This window comes from Hippopotamus amphibius, chromosome 6, assembly GCF_030028045.1.
Source record: "Hippopotamus amphibius kiboko isolate mHipAmp2 chromosome 6, mHipAmp2.hap2, whole genome shotgun sequence".
Taxonomy (NCBI): domain Eukaryota; kingdom Metazoa; phylum Chordata; class Mammalia; order Artiodactyla; family Hippopotamidae; genus Hippopotamus; species Hippopotamus amphibius.
Genome location: NC_080191.1, coordinates 165,592,854 through 165,607,062, shown reverse-complemented (window position 1 = coordinate 165,607,062; position 14,209 = coordinate 165,592,854). Strand labels below are relative to the sequence as shown.

At 37.9% G+C, this 14,209-nt stretch overlaps 1 protein-coding gene across 1 annotated transcript in view; it reads right to left on the bottom strand.

The window, feature by feature from the left end:
• Positions 1–4,044, bottom strand: part of OSTN (osteocrin) — a 39,764-nt gene extending 35,720 nt beyond the window's left edge. The window contains exon 1 of the mRNA XM_057739726.1: positions 3,992–4,044. The gene's annotated coding sequence lies outside the window, so the exon portion shown is untranslated. The remainder of the gene's footprint in view (positions 1–3,991) is intronic.
• Between the last annotated feature and the right edge of the window lie 10,165 nt (positions 4,045–14,209).

Genomic DNA, 14,209 nt, shown 5'->3' with positions numbered 1-14,209 from the left:
ATGATTTAATATGATTTATATTTTGTTTTATAGTTTATAAGATATCTCTATCAACTATTTTTTTAAAAAAATCACTAATTATGTTGTTAGGGTCACGGTCTTCCCATAGTTTTTGTAATGTTGCCAGTGTAGCATAGTCAGGCTGTGTCACGGACGCAGAGCCAGCATGGGTGTTATGGGAATTAAGGACCTTGTTACAGGTACTAGACCTTACACAAGCATGGGGGCAGCGGGGGAGGGATGGACTGCGGAGGAGGTATGAGAAGAGACGATGTCGCTTTCCAAACCTCCTAGTGCCCCAGCATGGATGGACAAGTCAGAGTTTGCAAGGAAATGCAACCACCAAAGTGGGACCACAGGGAAGCCACAGAGAGGTCCATGGAAAGGTCCATGGAGAGGTCCATAGAAAGGTGCATGGAGAGGACCATGGAAAGGTGCATGGAGAGGACCATGGAAAGGTCCATGGAGAGGTGCATGGAGAGGACCATGGAAAGGTGCATGGAAAGGTCCATGGAGAGGTGCATGGAAAGGTCCATGGAGAGGTGCATGGAGAGGACCATGGAAAGGTGCATGGAGAGGACCATGGAAAGGTCCATGGAGAGGTCCATGGAAAGGTGCATGGAGAGGACCATGGAAAGGTCCATGGAGAGGTCCATGGAAAGGTGCATGGAGAGGTCCATGGAAAGGTGCATGGAGAGGACCATGGAAAGGTCCATGGAGAGGTCCATGGAAAGGTGCATGGAGAGGACCATGGAAAGGTCCATGGAGAGGTCCATAGAAAGGTGCATGGAGAGGTCCATGGAAAGGTGCATGGAGAGGACCATAGAAAGGTCCATGGAGAGGTCCATGGAAAGGTGCATGGAGAGGACCATGGAAAGGTCCATGGAGAGGTCCATGGAAAGGTGCATGGAGAGGACCATGGAAAGGTCCATGGAGAGGTCCATAGAAAGGTGCATGGAGAGGTCCATGGAAAGGTGCATGGAGAGGACCATGGAAAGGTGCATGGAGAGGTCCATGGAGAGGTGCATGGAGAGGACCATGGAAAGGTCCATGGAGAGGTCCATAGAAAGGTGCATGGAGAGGTCCATGGAAAGGTGCATGGAGAGGACCATGGAAAGGTGCATAGAAAGGTCCATGGAGAGGTGCATGGAGAGGACCATGGAAAGGTGCATGGAAAGGTCCATGGAGAGGTGCATGGAGAGCACCATGGAAAGGTGCATGGAAAGGTCCATAGAAAGGTGCATGGAGAGGACCATGGAAAGGTGCATGGAGAGGAACATGGAAAGGTGCATGGAAAGGTCCATGGAGAGGTGCATGGAGAGGACCATGGAAAGGTGCATGGAAAGGTCCATGGAGAGGTGCATGGAGAGGACCATGGAAAGGTGCATGGAAAGGTCCATAGAAAGGTGCATGGAGAGGACCATGGAAAGGTGCATGGAGAGGACCATGGAAAGGTCCATGGAGAGGTTCATGGAAAGGTGCATGGAGAGGACCATGGAGAGGTGCATGGAAAGGTCCATGGAGAGGTGCATGGAGAGGACCATGGAAAGGTGCATGGAGAGGTGCATGGAGAGGACCATGGAAAGGTGCATGGAAAGGTCCATGGAGAGGACCATGGAGAGGTGCATGGAGAGGACCATGGAGAGGACCATGGAGAGGACCATGGAGAGGACCATGGAGAGGTGCATGGAGAGGACCATGGAGAGGTGCATGGAGAGGACCATGGAAAGCCACAGCTATTACGTGGTGGGTCAGCAGCCAAGTTATCAGCGGTAGCCCAGGTGATATTTTAAAGGTGCATTCTTCACATGTTTAGAGTCCTATGTGTCATAGGAACCTAGAGTTTCAGAAAGGAAGGAGGTTCTCATTAGAGACTGTGGAATTTACCATCCTCAACAGATGGAGAAAGCCAGACTCAGAGGTAGTTAATTTGTCCGAGGGAGAGGAAATGAAGGGGAGATACAAAATGGAATAAGAGGAGGAGAGGGCAGGGGGAGGTACGGCAGAGGAGTTCCTGGAGGGAGTGGGCGCTTTGTGCTGAGACCAGAGCTGATGAGGCATTGGTTAGGGAGAAGAGGCAAGGCTGAGCCACAGCCTGTTCAAGCCAACCAAGGCATCAGCAATTACCGACCGGTGATGGTGACCACTGCCCCAGAGAGGTACCCTGAGAATTATGTGGAGAAAGGAGAAGAAGGACTCAGCTAAAAATAGCTCTAGAGATCCTCAGGCACATGGGAGTTGGCCTGTGTAGAGAGGTGCGCAGGGCCAGGAGGGACTTGTAACTCATCATTTGTACCCACGCCAGCCCTAGTTTTACTGAGGACAGAAAGAAGCCCCTAGGAGGCTGAGGAAAAGCTGTTGAAGTCAGGACTGGGATTAGAAAGCTGGTTTCCTGACTCCAAAGCTTGTGTTCGTTTGACAGCACCATTGAACCCAAGCAAAAGTTGTCTGGTGGGTAGAGGTCACAGTGGATGAAATATTGGCAGGGACGTTAAGTTAGATGTTGTCTAAGGATTAGCCACAAGATTCTGTGATGTTGAGTCCTCATTCTCTAATACAGAGAAAAGTGACTGATGTAGGAGCTTCCCCAGGTCATTCTCACATTCACTGTCACTGGCACTTTTGGTTTTTTCATCTCTTTCAATAACAACATGTTATCGAGCCCCACTCTCTGCTTAAGTTTGCCCAAAGTTGCACAACTACTTAGTGACAGAGTTGGGGTAATATTTTGAGACTGCTTACTTTGAGTTCTGTTCCTTTGAGATAAGCTCAATCAATCTAATTTATTAATTAATGTTCAAATCATTGAAAGTATTTGAATAATAAGTTAAAATTACAGCCCTGGGGTCCCCAAACCTAGTCTACTAAACATATCTGATTCTTTACTGCCCGTAATTCATTGTATCAGAATCAGTTTAAAATCCTGAGAAATAAAGGGAAAAAGCAAATAAACTTAAATACCTTAAATAACTTATTGAATGAAGCCACAGTGCAATTCACTTACAAAGAGGAGACGTGAATAAATATCTACAGGAAGCTCTCCTTAGAAAAGCTCTATGAGTGCTGAAGAGTAGGACCAAAGTAAAGAGGAGACACAAAACATGCCTGATGTCTGTGGGAGACCATTAATATAGTGCTATCAATTCTATGAGCACTAAAATCACCATAAATCGTTGTTTCAATTATCTAAATTCTAGAAAGACAACTCAGAAATAAATAATAATCATATTCCTAAACCTATAGCATCTGTAATTGTAAGGCAGTACATTGTGTTTTGCTAGAACTGAATTTATTGAGTGGACACTATTCCCACAGATCAAAACCTGAAACAAAATTTTAAATTTCTTCCTAAACAGAACTCACATGTATGTTTCAGATTCACTCTTAATTCAATAACTTAATAGCAAGAGCACTCCAAATACTAAAGAATAGATATGATCTAAGTCTATAACTGTTATTAATATCATATTTGCCTATTTGAGTTTTGTTAGAATAAAAACAAAGCATAGTACGGGTTTGAAGAATACAGAATATAGAATTTGATTAATTTAGGGATGTTTCTTAAGTTCCAATTTTAATAGAAATAAAGACAAGAGAAAAACTTTCTTTTCTATCTAGGTTTTTAAAATTAGGCCACTTTGTACATTTAAAAATTCCTAACACTGAATATATTTGATGAAAGCAAAGTTAATACACCTAATACACTTACAGGATCATTATCTTGAGTTCCCTTTCTCTTTGTTTCAGAATGGAATATAAAAGCAAAAATAACGTAATAAGTATAAAATGCCTTAGCAATTATCTCCACCCTAAGTTTGCATTACAAAAATATCTTAGATTTTTTTACTCATTTTTAGAGAGGATATTTCCAAAAACATTTCTAATTTTAACAAAATCAAGATATAATCAAAACATTTAAAAAGTATGTGAAAATTTCTTAAAAAGTTAAAAGGAAAAAGCCTAACTTTATCAGCTTTTATATTTAACTTACCTTGTGAAAAATCAGGAGATTCTAACTTTAGAATCCTGTCTGTGCAGTTTCTCCCAAACTCAACTCTGATGGTGAGTTTTCTCTCTGAGTTTTTATAGTCTCAGCTATACACCCCTTACTCCAATCCCTGCCTTTGCTTTCTCTTACATCATTTCTACAGATTTTCCACTGAACATTTTCCCAAGCTTCTCCTCAATCTCTCTCTCTCTCTTTCTCATCCTTTTCTCTTTCTCTTTCCCAGTCTCTCTCTCTCTTTCTCTATTTCCCTCTCTTATTCTTCCTCTCCATATTTATTCCATGGCTTTGACCATGGAATTTAAGTAGCAACAGGAGCATGGGCTTCGGAAAATTTAAGTATACATATGGATACTAATTGTGTTCAGCCTAGACCCATCACCTCTTCCTGAGGTTTTAGCCCATCTCTGATAATTACAAATCACAACTGAGAAATAAAATGCACTAAGATTTATTAAAAAGAAAGTCACTAGCATATTTCAAAGTAAGATTTAGGGAAACAAATCAGAAATGCAAACTGATTTATTGGTGTATATTTTGGACCCTTAAAATTAATGATCAAGTATGGAAACGGTGAGTAGTTTCATCCTCAGTCAGGTGCACAGCTGTGTCAGTGAAACTGACAGCTACTTCGTAATTAACATTGCTATACTGGGATGGCTGTCACTAACAAACCTATAAATACAGAACTGTGACACGTGGGCTATAAATGCAGACGTTGTAATCATTTTTATCTTGCTCTTGTTCTCCAGTATTTCAATTTCCTTTTAACCAAAACATTCCTGCCTCTGTCTGAAAGTTTCCTTCATTCCCATTTCCTGCTAATCACATTTGTAACTTTACATACACGAACTGTAAAAAATAAGTTATTAAGTCCTAAAGGTAATATGTTGTCAAATCATTATTAGCTCATTTAATTTACCAGTAGATTCCCTATTTGACAGATAAAGAGACCGAGGCTAGACAAATTAAGTAACTTAATGAGGTCACACAGCTAGGAAGTAGCAGCAGAGCCAGATTTCAAATACAGATCTTCTTAATTCCATGCCCAGTTCTTTTCCCACGACTTCATTCTGTCTCACTATTTAAAAAGCTGGAAAAGAGAATCCAAACCAGATTATGTTTTTGCACAAATAGAAATAAATTTGTTCTTTTTGGTTTTGCTTTAAAAGCCATTTAAAATACTACTCACTAATGTAGGAACTATTACATGGTTAATTTAGATCTAGATGGAGAACTGACCAGAGCATACTGAATTGGTGGGACAGTAAAATGTTTCATTTTTATGAAGGGTTTCCAGGGATAACATATGTCTCAACAAGCTTGAAATTTGAGTAGTTGGCAGTGATAGTTCACAAGTCAAGATAAAAATACAGCCTAATTCTGGATCCTTGTTTAGACATTACTGCCATAAAACAATTATGTTAACTTGAATCCACATGATGGAAAACTCTCAATATAGATTTAACGGATTCATCATAATGCTACTAGAAGCCAATATTCCTGACGTACTTTCTACCCTTATTTGAAATGCCTCCCTTAGCATGCTGACAAGTGATATCTGCGGCTGATTTATTCCAGATCTGTCCCTGCTTAGACAGGCCAAAGATTCCACCCTATTTGTGGATTTTGTTGACCTAATTCAAAAGTTTGACTTAACTGTTCTGTAGCAGTAGAAATAGCAACAGTTTATTCCAGGAACATAACCATGGTACATTTAAGCCATTTATACAGGCTTCTGCACATTATAGAGCCCTACATAAATTACTTATGCATTTATCCATGATAAAGAAATTCTGTTACTTGAGAGACTAGAAATAGAAGCATATGAAGAAGCAGGGAATAAACACCTAGCAATAGAAGGAGAAAGTAAGCTGAAAAAGGGAAAAAAATATTACTGAAAACTTGCTACTTAATTCTCATAATAACTTTGCTAATGAGGTATTATTATTCATATACAATAGATGAGAAAACTAAAGCTCAAATATGCGAAAGGGATAGCCCAAGTGCTCATAGCTTAAAAGTGACGAGACCAGGAGCTGAACCTCACTTTCTTTATCAGTCAGGATTCTGGCAACAAAGAAGGCACATTCAAATTGAGTAATTTGAGAAGAATTTAACATGGGCAGGGTGTGGATGAACCAGAAAGGATCATGCAGAACACTGAACCCCCAATAATAGCCAGGTATTCCTAAACCTAAAGGATTAAAAGTGAGATTACAGGGATCAGAGGGATCTGGATAGAGAAAGTTGCCTGGCAGAAGTGTCAGCTTTCATCAAGGGACACAGGTGGTCAAGAGTGACCTACAGGGGCAGGAAGCCAGGAAACAAACACTGAGATCTCACTCTGCTTCCTGGATGCAATCTCCTGTTGTGTTTACCTCTGGTCAAACCCCGAGAGATACAGGACCCAGCACGTTGTTTAATAATTGTGCTAAGAGACATACAAATGGGATCCTCTGTAAAGATCAACAGGACTGCAAATGCCACCATGCGCAACCCCCCCCCCCCACACACATTGTTATGCCATACTTCCTAATGCTTTTTTTCAAGTCGGATTTATTGAGGGATAATTTACATACACAAAACATTCACCCTTTAAAGTGCACAGTGTGATGACTTTTGACAAATGTAAACAGTATGTAACCTCCACTATTATCAAGATAAAGACTGTGTCTATAACGCACCCTCCCAAATTTCCCTCCTGCCCTGTACAGTCAATCCTCTACCCCACCCCAAGGTCCTGGTAACCACCAATCTGATTTCTGTCCCTATAATTTTGTCTTTTCCAGAAGACTGTAGGAAATTATACAGTACATGGTCTTTGGTGTCTGGCTGCTTTCACTTAGAATAACGCTTCTGAGATTTATCCATATTGCTAAATATATCAGCTCTTGGTTTCTTTTTAATAATGAGAGTATGTGATAGGATGGATGTGCCACAATTTCCTTACCCATTTACCAGCTGGGGAAACTTTGAGTTGTTTCCAGTTACCATAAATGTTAACATAGAGGTCTTTGAGTGGATATATGTTTCATTTCGCCTGGGCAAATACATAAAATGGGATTCCTAGATCATGTGGCAAGGGTACGTTTAACTTAGTAGGATATAGCCAAACTGATTTCCAAAGTGCCTCTACCATTTTGCATTTCCACGAGAAATGCATGAGAGTTTCAATTACTCAGCCTCCTTGCTAATAGTCATTACCATTTTCAAAAAATTAGCCATTCTAATAAATGTGTACTGGCATCTTACAGTGTTTAATTGGTGTTTTCGTAAAAACTAATGATGTTGAGAATCTTTTCTTGTAGTTACTTCCCCTTTGTATATCTACTTTGGTGAAGTGTTTGTTCAAATCTTGCGCCTAACATTCAGTTGTGAGAGTTCTCTATATAGTCTAGAAACAAGATGTTTTATAAGATTTGTGTTTTGCAATTTTTTTTCCATTCTGTAGCTTATCTTTTCATTCTTACAGCAGTTTTGTTTCACAGAGCAGGCATTTATAATTGTGAAGTACAATTAGCCATTTTAAAAAAATGGAGCATGCTTTATGTGCCCTAAGAAATCATTCCCTCACTCAGGTTTGCAGTAATTTTTTCTTGTGTTTCCTTCTGGAAGTTTTCAAAATCCTTTTATCTATTCTAGGTCCTTTACATTTCCATATAGATTTTGAGAGCAAATTATCAATGTACACAAAAAAACTAGCTGGGATTTTATTGGGATTTCATCGAATCTACAGATCAATTGGAGGAAAACTGACATCTTAAAAGTATTCCGATGTGTTTCTCTTTCATTTAGACCTTTGATTTCTCTTTACAAAGATTTTAGATTTCAAAAGTGTACAAGTCTTGTATGTGTTTTGTTAAATGTATCACTAATTATTTGATGTTTTGATGCTATTATAAATGTAGTTTCTAAAATTTCAATTTCCAAGTGGACATTTCTGGTTTACAAAAATACACTTGATTATTGTATATCGATGTTTTATTCTGTGATCTTGGTAAACTTACTTATCAGTTCCAGCAGGTTTTTATAGATTAAACAGGATTATCTGCGTATATAAAATCCTCTCGTTTGGGAAGAAAACCTGCTTTGTATCTTCTCTTTCAACTTGTATGTCTCATATCGTTGTTTACTGCCTCAGTCAGCTCCTCCAGTGCAATATTGGATAGAAGTGGAGGGCGAAATCCCCGCCTTTGTTCCTGCTCTTGGGTTGAAGAAGGCATTCATTTTTCACCATTAAATATGATAATGTAGGGTTTTTATAGCTGCACTTTATTGGGTTGCAGAAGTTCCCTTCTGTTATTAGTTTTCTGAAAGTGAATATAGCCTTGCTTTTCTGAGATAAACTCCACTTGATCTTAATGCATTATTCTTTTTCTACATGGCTGGATTTGGATTGCTAATGTTTTTTAAGGATCTGTATTCATGAGGGAGATAGGCTTTTCACTTCCTTAAAATATATTTATTAGCTTTTGGTATCAGAGTCATCGTGGTCTTATAAAATGATTGGGAAGAATTATACACTTGTCTTAGTCCCTTTAGGCTGTTATAACAAAAATACCATCAACTGGAAGGCTTAAACAACAAACATCTATTTTGCATGTTCTGGAAGCTGGGCTGTCCAAGATTAAGGTGTTTGCAGATTTGTAGTCTAATGGGGGCCTACTTCCTGGTTCATAGATGATGAACTTCTCAATGTGTCCTCTCATGACATGAAGAGTGCAAGAGGTGTCTGAGTCTCTTTTGTAAGAGCACTAATTCCATTCATGAGGGTTCCACCATCATGACCTAATCACCTCTCAAAGACCCCCACCTCCTAATACTATCCCATTGGGGGTTAGGATATCAACATATAAATTTCATGGTGGTGGGGACAAATATTCAGCCCATAACAACTGTCACCTATTTTCGGGAGAAGTTTGTATGGCATTTGTGTTATTTTCTCCTGAAATATTTGGTAGAATTTGCCAATGAAGTCTTTAGTTGCCTTTGTGGGAAGGGTTTTAACTAAAATTTAAAATTCTTTAATAGGTATAGGGCTAATCATTTTATCTTTCTCTCCTGAGAATACTCTCATAGCTTGAATTTTTAAAATCATGTCCATTTCATTAAATTATTAAATTAAAAAGATTTAGATTATTCTATCTTTTGCTGTTGTTATTTGTGCAATCTGTGGTGATATCCTCTATTTTATTCTTAATCCTGGTATTCTTTTTCTTCAGTCTTTTTTTCTTGATCAGTCATTCTAGAATTTTATCAACTTTGTTTGTCTTTTTAAAGAATCAGCATTTGTTTTCATTGATTTTCTCACAATTTTCATCCTTTTATTTCACTAATTTTGGCTATGTGTTGTTTTCTTCCTTTTTTTCTGATTGGGGTTTAATTTGCTCAACTTTTTCAATTTTCTTTACATGGATGCATAGATTATTGATTATAGATACTTCTTTTCTTCTAATATAGGAATTTAGTCCTATAAATTTTCCTCTAAGCACTGTTCTAGATAAATTTTATACATTTTTATATGCTCTGTTTTCAGGCTTTATTTAATTTGGGATGCTTTCTAATTTTCTTTAGAATTGTGACTATTAGTTGTTTAGATATTTGTCATTTAATTTCCAAACATTTGGTGATTTCCATCTATTTTTCTGTTATTGATTTCTAGTTTAATTGTTTTATACTCAGGAAACATACTTTATATTATTTCAATCCTTTAAATTTGTCAAGATTTATTTTATGGCTGACGATATAGTTGTCTACTTTGGTGACATTTCATGTGGGCTTTAAAAAGAATGTGCAGTCTATTATTATTGAGTGAAGTGTTCTATAAACCTCAGCTAAGTTGGCTTATAATGTTCAAATCTATATTTTTAATGATTTTTGTCTACTTGTTCTTTCAATTACTGAGGAAGACTTGCTGACATTTTCAAGTACATGTAAAAATTTCTCTGTTTCTGTTTTCATTTCTATCAGCTTTTTCTTTATGAATCATAAGCTCTTCATTAGGTGCATACCCCTTTGTCATTATGTGATTTATCTTTTTAACCCTAATAAAATTCTTGGCTTTGAAGTTTACCTTGTCTGATATCAATATGTTCATGTAGCTTCCTTTTGATTATTTTTGGCATGGTATATCTTTCCCCACATCCTTTTTCTCACATCTTGGACTTCCAGGAGCTCTAAACTCCCATAACACTGACACATTTACCTTAAAAGTTTGTAAAACTTCAACTGTTACTTTGTCCTTAACCACTTTCATGTTGGCAGTGCTCTCCTTCAAAGGCTCTACCAAGGGTGAAACAATTTGTATGCGCTCTCCTCCTCTTCAAACTGCAAGCATTTGAAATTCACTAACCCTGTTTGTTAGCTACTGACCTCAAATCCCTGGTGGTCTCAAAAAAAGTTTAAAAGTTTTGCATGATTTTGTGAAAGTGACCCTACCTTGTGGCTTCCTATGTACTAAACGGAAACACAAGTCTTCTTCTTTATATTTTTATGCTTGTTTTGCTGTCTAACAATATTGCAATAATTCCTTTCCATTTATCTTTTCTGACAATATTGTATTTATCACCACCCCAGTTTTGTAGATGTGAAAAGATTTTAAAGCACTCATATTATGGAAATAAGATGCAAAGCATGTCTCTTAGCTATGTCCTACCTTTTCTGCACCATTTTTCATCTGTATAAATCACCTCTTTAATGATGAAATTCAGAAGTGTGAGAACTGCTTTCATAGGCCTCCTTGTACTTCCCTTTTATTTATATACTGGAGGGAAATCCAGGAGGCTACGTTTCCATATTCTAATCTCCCAGGTCAGAAGACTGATTTCTAACTCTAGACTCCATAGAACTCCTCATATTACTCTGGTTTGCATTGGTTTTTTAAAAAAAGTATTTATTTATTTATTTGGCCACGCTGGGCCTTAGCTGCGGCATGTGGGATCGTCTTTGCCTTTATGCGGTATCTTTTAGTTGTGGCATGGGGGCACTTAGCTGCGGGATGTGGGATCTAGTTCCCTGACCAGGGATCGAACCTGGGCCCCTTGCACTGGGAGCGTGGATTCTTAACCACTAGACCACCAGGGAAGTCCCTGCATCGATTTTTTTTTAATTAATTTTATTTATTTATTTATTATTTTTTGGGGGGTACACCAAGTTCAATAATCTGTTTTTTTTTTTTATCTTTTTAAAAAAATTTTTTTTATTTTTTTGGGGGTACACCAAGTTCAATCAGCTGTTTTTATACACATATCCCCGTATTCCCTCCCTCCCTCGACTACCCCCATCCTCCCTCGACTCCCCCCCACCCTCCCTGTCCCAGTCCTCTAATGCATCTTCCATCCTCGAGTTGAACTCCCTTTGTTATACAACAACTTCCCACTGGCTATCTGTTTTACAGTTGGTAGTATATATATGTCTGTGCTACTCTCTCGCTTCGTCTCAGCTTCCCCTTCACCCCTCACCCCCCCCAAACCTCAAGTTCTCCAGTCCATTCTCTGCATCTGCGTCCTTGTTCTTGTCACTGAGTTCATCAGTACCATTTTTAGATTCCGTATATGTGAGTTAGCATACAATATTTGTCTTTCTCTTTCTGACTTACTTCACTCTGTATGACAGACTCTAGGTCTATCCACCTCATTATATATAGCTCCATCTCATCCCTTTTTATAGCTGAGTAATATTCCATTGTATATATATGCCACATCTTCTTTATCCATTCATTTGTTGATGGGCATTTCGGTTGCTTCCATGTCCTGGCTATTGTAAATAGTGCTGCAATAAACATTATGGTACATGTTTCTTTTGGGATTATGGTTTTCTTTGGGTATATGCCCAGTAGTGGGATGACTGGATCATATGGTAGTTCTATTTGTAGTTTTTTAAGGAACCTCCAAATTGTTTTCCATAGTGGCTGTACCAAGCATTTGCGAATCTTGCTCTTCATTGGAAATAAACTCTCACTCACTCGTCTGCCAAGTCTTAGAATTCACTGACCTGCCAAAGGAGAACTCTGTACCTTTTGTTAAAATGTATACTTTAGCCTTAAATCTAATTATGAAGTGGACATGGTAATGACATTGAATATGAAGTTGGAATTTAACTTTGCAGAGAGTTAACAAATGAAAGTCATGTCTGTGATCAAAGCCATCCTCTTCCCAGTCTGTTGCATAATTCTTTCCAGTTGCACCCAGTCCTCTCTGAGCAGCACTGAGGCACTATCACTTCGTCTTTGTTTTTTACTCATACTTAAAGTCTAGCATGAAATAACGACAATAATAGGTTAAATTAGTGGAAGAAAAATTACTTTCATTGTTTACGTAAAAAAACAGAATAAAGGAAAAATCACTCAAAGTAATAAGCGTTGAAGTTCAAATATTACTGTATTAAAATTACTTAATTAAAAATTTAAAAGAATGGATCTAGCTAGTTCACTTATTACGATGTTTAAAACACTTTTCAAAGTGTCTGAGTTCATTAAGCAACAAAACTCCCAATAACATATTTTCCTTAACTATTTTATTTGTGGAATTTTGAGCATAACACTATTAAATAATCATGATTTATTGAATCTTGGTCTCCCTGAGGAAAAATCATCTATCTATTTAATTATCTACTTGGTTATAACTATGTACTCTAAACAGCTTCATGACATCCCCCTCCCCCAACCCCCTGCCAATCCTGATATTTCGAGTAAGGTAAAGGAAATTGAAACAAAGAATAGCTCATTTCCATATTACCAAAATATGACATCTAGTAATAATGATAATAATAACCATTAACATTTATTCAGTTCTCCTTCAGAGCCACCCCTCTGCTAATAGTGTTACCTTCATTATCTTGTTTCATCTTCCAAGAAGATTTAAGAGGTGGGTATTGCTATTAGCACCATAAGTTTGAAAAGAAGTAACTTTGACATGGAATGCTTAAATGCCTTAAGAGAGGTCACCAGCTAGTAAGTGGTGGGGGGATTCAAGGCTGACGTGTTTACAGCCCACATTCTCACGACATATCGTAAGCCTCCTGAATATCAGTAATTCCTACTCACCCTTTAAACTAGAATTAAAGTTACCTAGAATTGCACATGTATCTTTTCATTCTTTCTTTTCCTTTTATTCCAGAAACCTTCAGCTGGATGAAGAAAGCATTTGGGAAAATTAAGAGAAAGTGTGTGGAAGAGGATATCCTGATCACATATGTGTATAAAAATCTCTTTTTAGAGACAGGGCTGGCTAGATTAAGGAACGAAAAATTGGAGGTAGGGCTATAGAATCTGGCCCAGTATCTGTTTACCTTGGTCCAAAGAATTCAAGATCCCAGGGAGAAAGCTCTCTATAGAATGGAAATTTAGAATGCAAGGGCTATTGGTATATCGAACGACTCTGAAATAAGTGTCTGTTGGAAATGTTTTTCTACATTTAATATCTTAAAATTAAAGCTTTATCGATCGATTGATTTAACTCAGTAAGCAAAACTTTATTTAACTTAGTATTTTTTTAGTTAACTTAAAAGTACTGATTCTCAGTTCAAAATATAACATTTTATGCTTAAATTCAACAGCATTAAAAGTGAGTATAAATATGAAAATCAGTACAATTCTTTTATTGTTACCTCATCTGATTTAGACCATCTTAAAAAATCAGCTTTTACTTTCTCAAAAGCCTTGTTTTCACTATCAACACACCCTTATTAGGGTAGAGAAAAAACTTTGATTCTCCAAATGTTTCTTTTAAAAGATAGGCTTGCATCTGCTTCAAGAAGAGATTTGCTTCTAAGGACTCTAGACAGACCAAGCAGGCTTAAGTTAATACCTGAAAACTGAAATTGAAAAGGGGGCTTTATTTCTGGCACACACTGTTCATATCTCCTGATATGAAGGGTTAGTACCCTTTCTGTTCTTCTCAGGCTCTATCAGATGCTCCTGACCTACAAAACCCTTACTTGCCTTGGGTTTGGCTACTGGAGCCATCCGTGCTCCATTTCAGGAACATTTCTAGGTCACTTCCGTTTTGGCCACTCCACAACTTTCTATCCTTAGTTTTTCTGGTTTCTCAAATTACAAGTTGGTTTTATTACTGACTTCCAGTGGTCACCTTACTATTTGGTTTGACTATTCAATTTTTTAATTGCCATTGGATTTTAATCTTTGGTGCATGACTTCTGGGATCTTTCCCCTGTTTTCAAGTTATCAAGGTAAAAATTTCC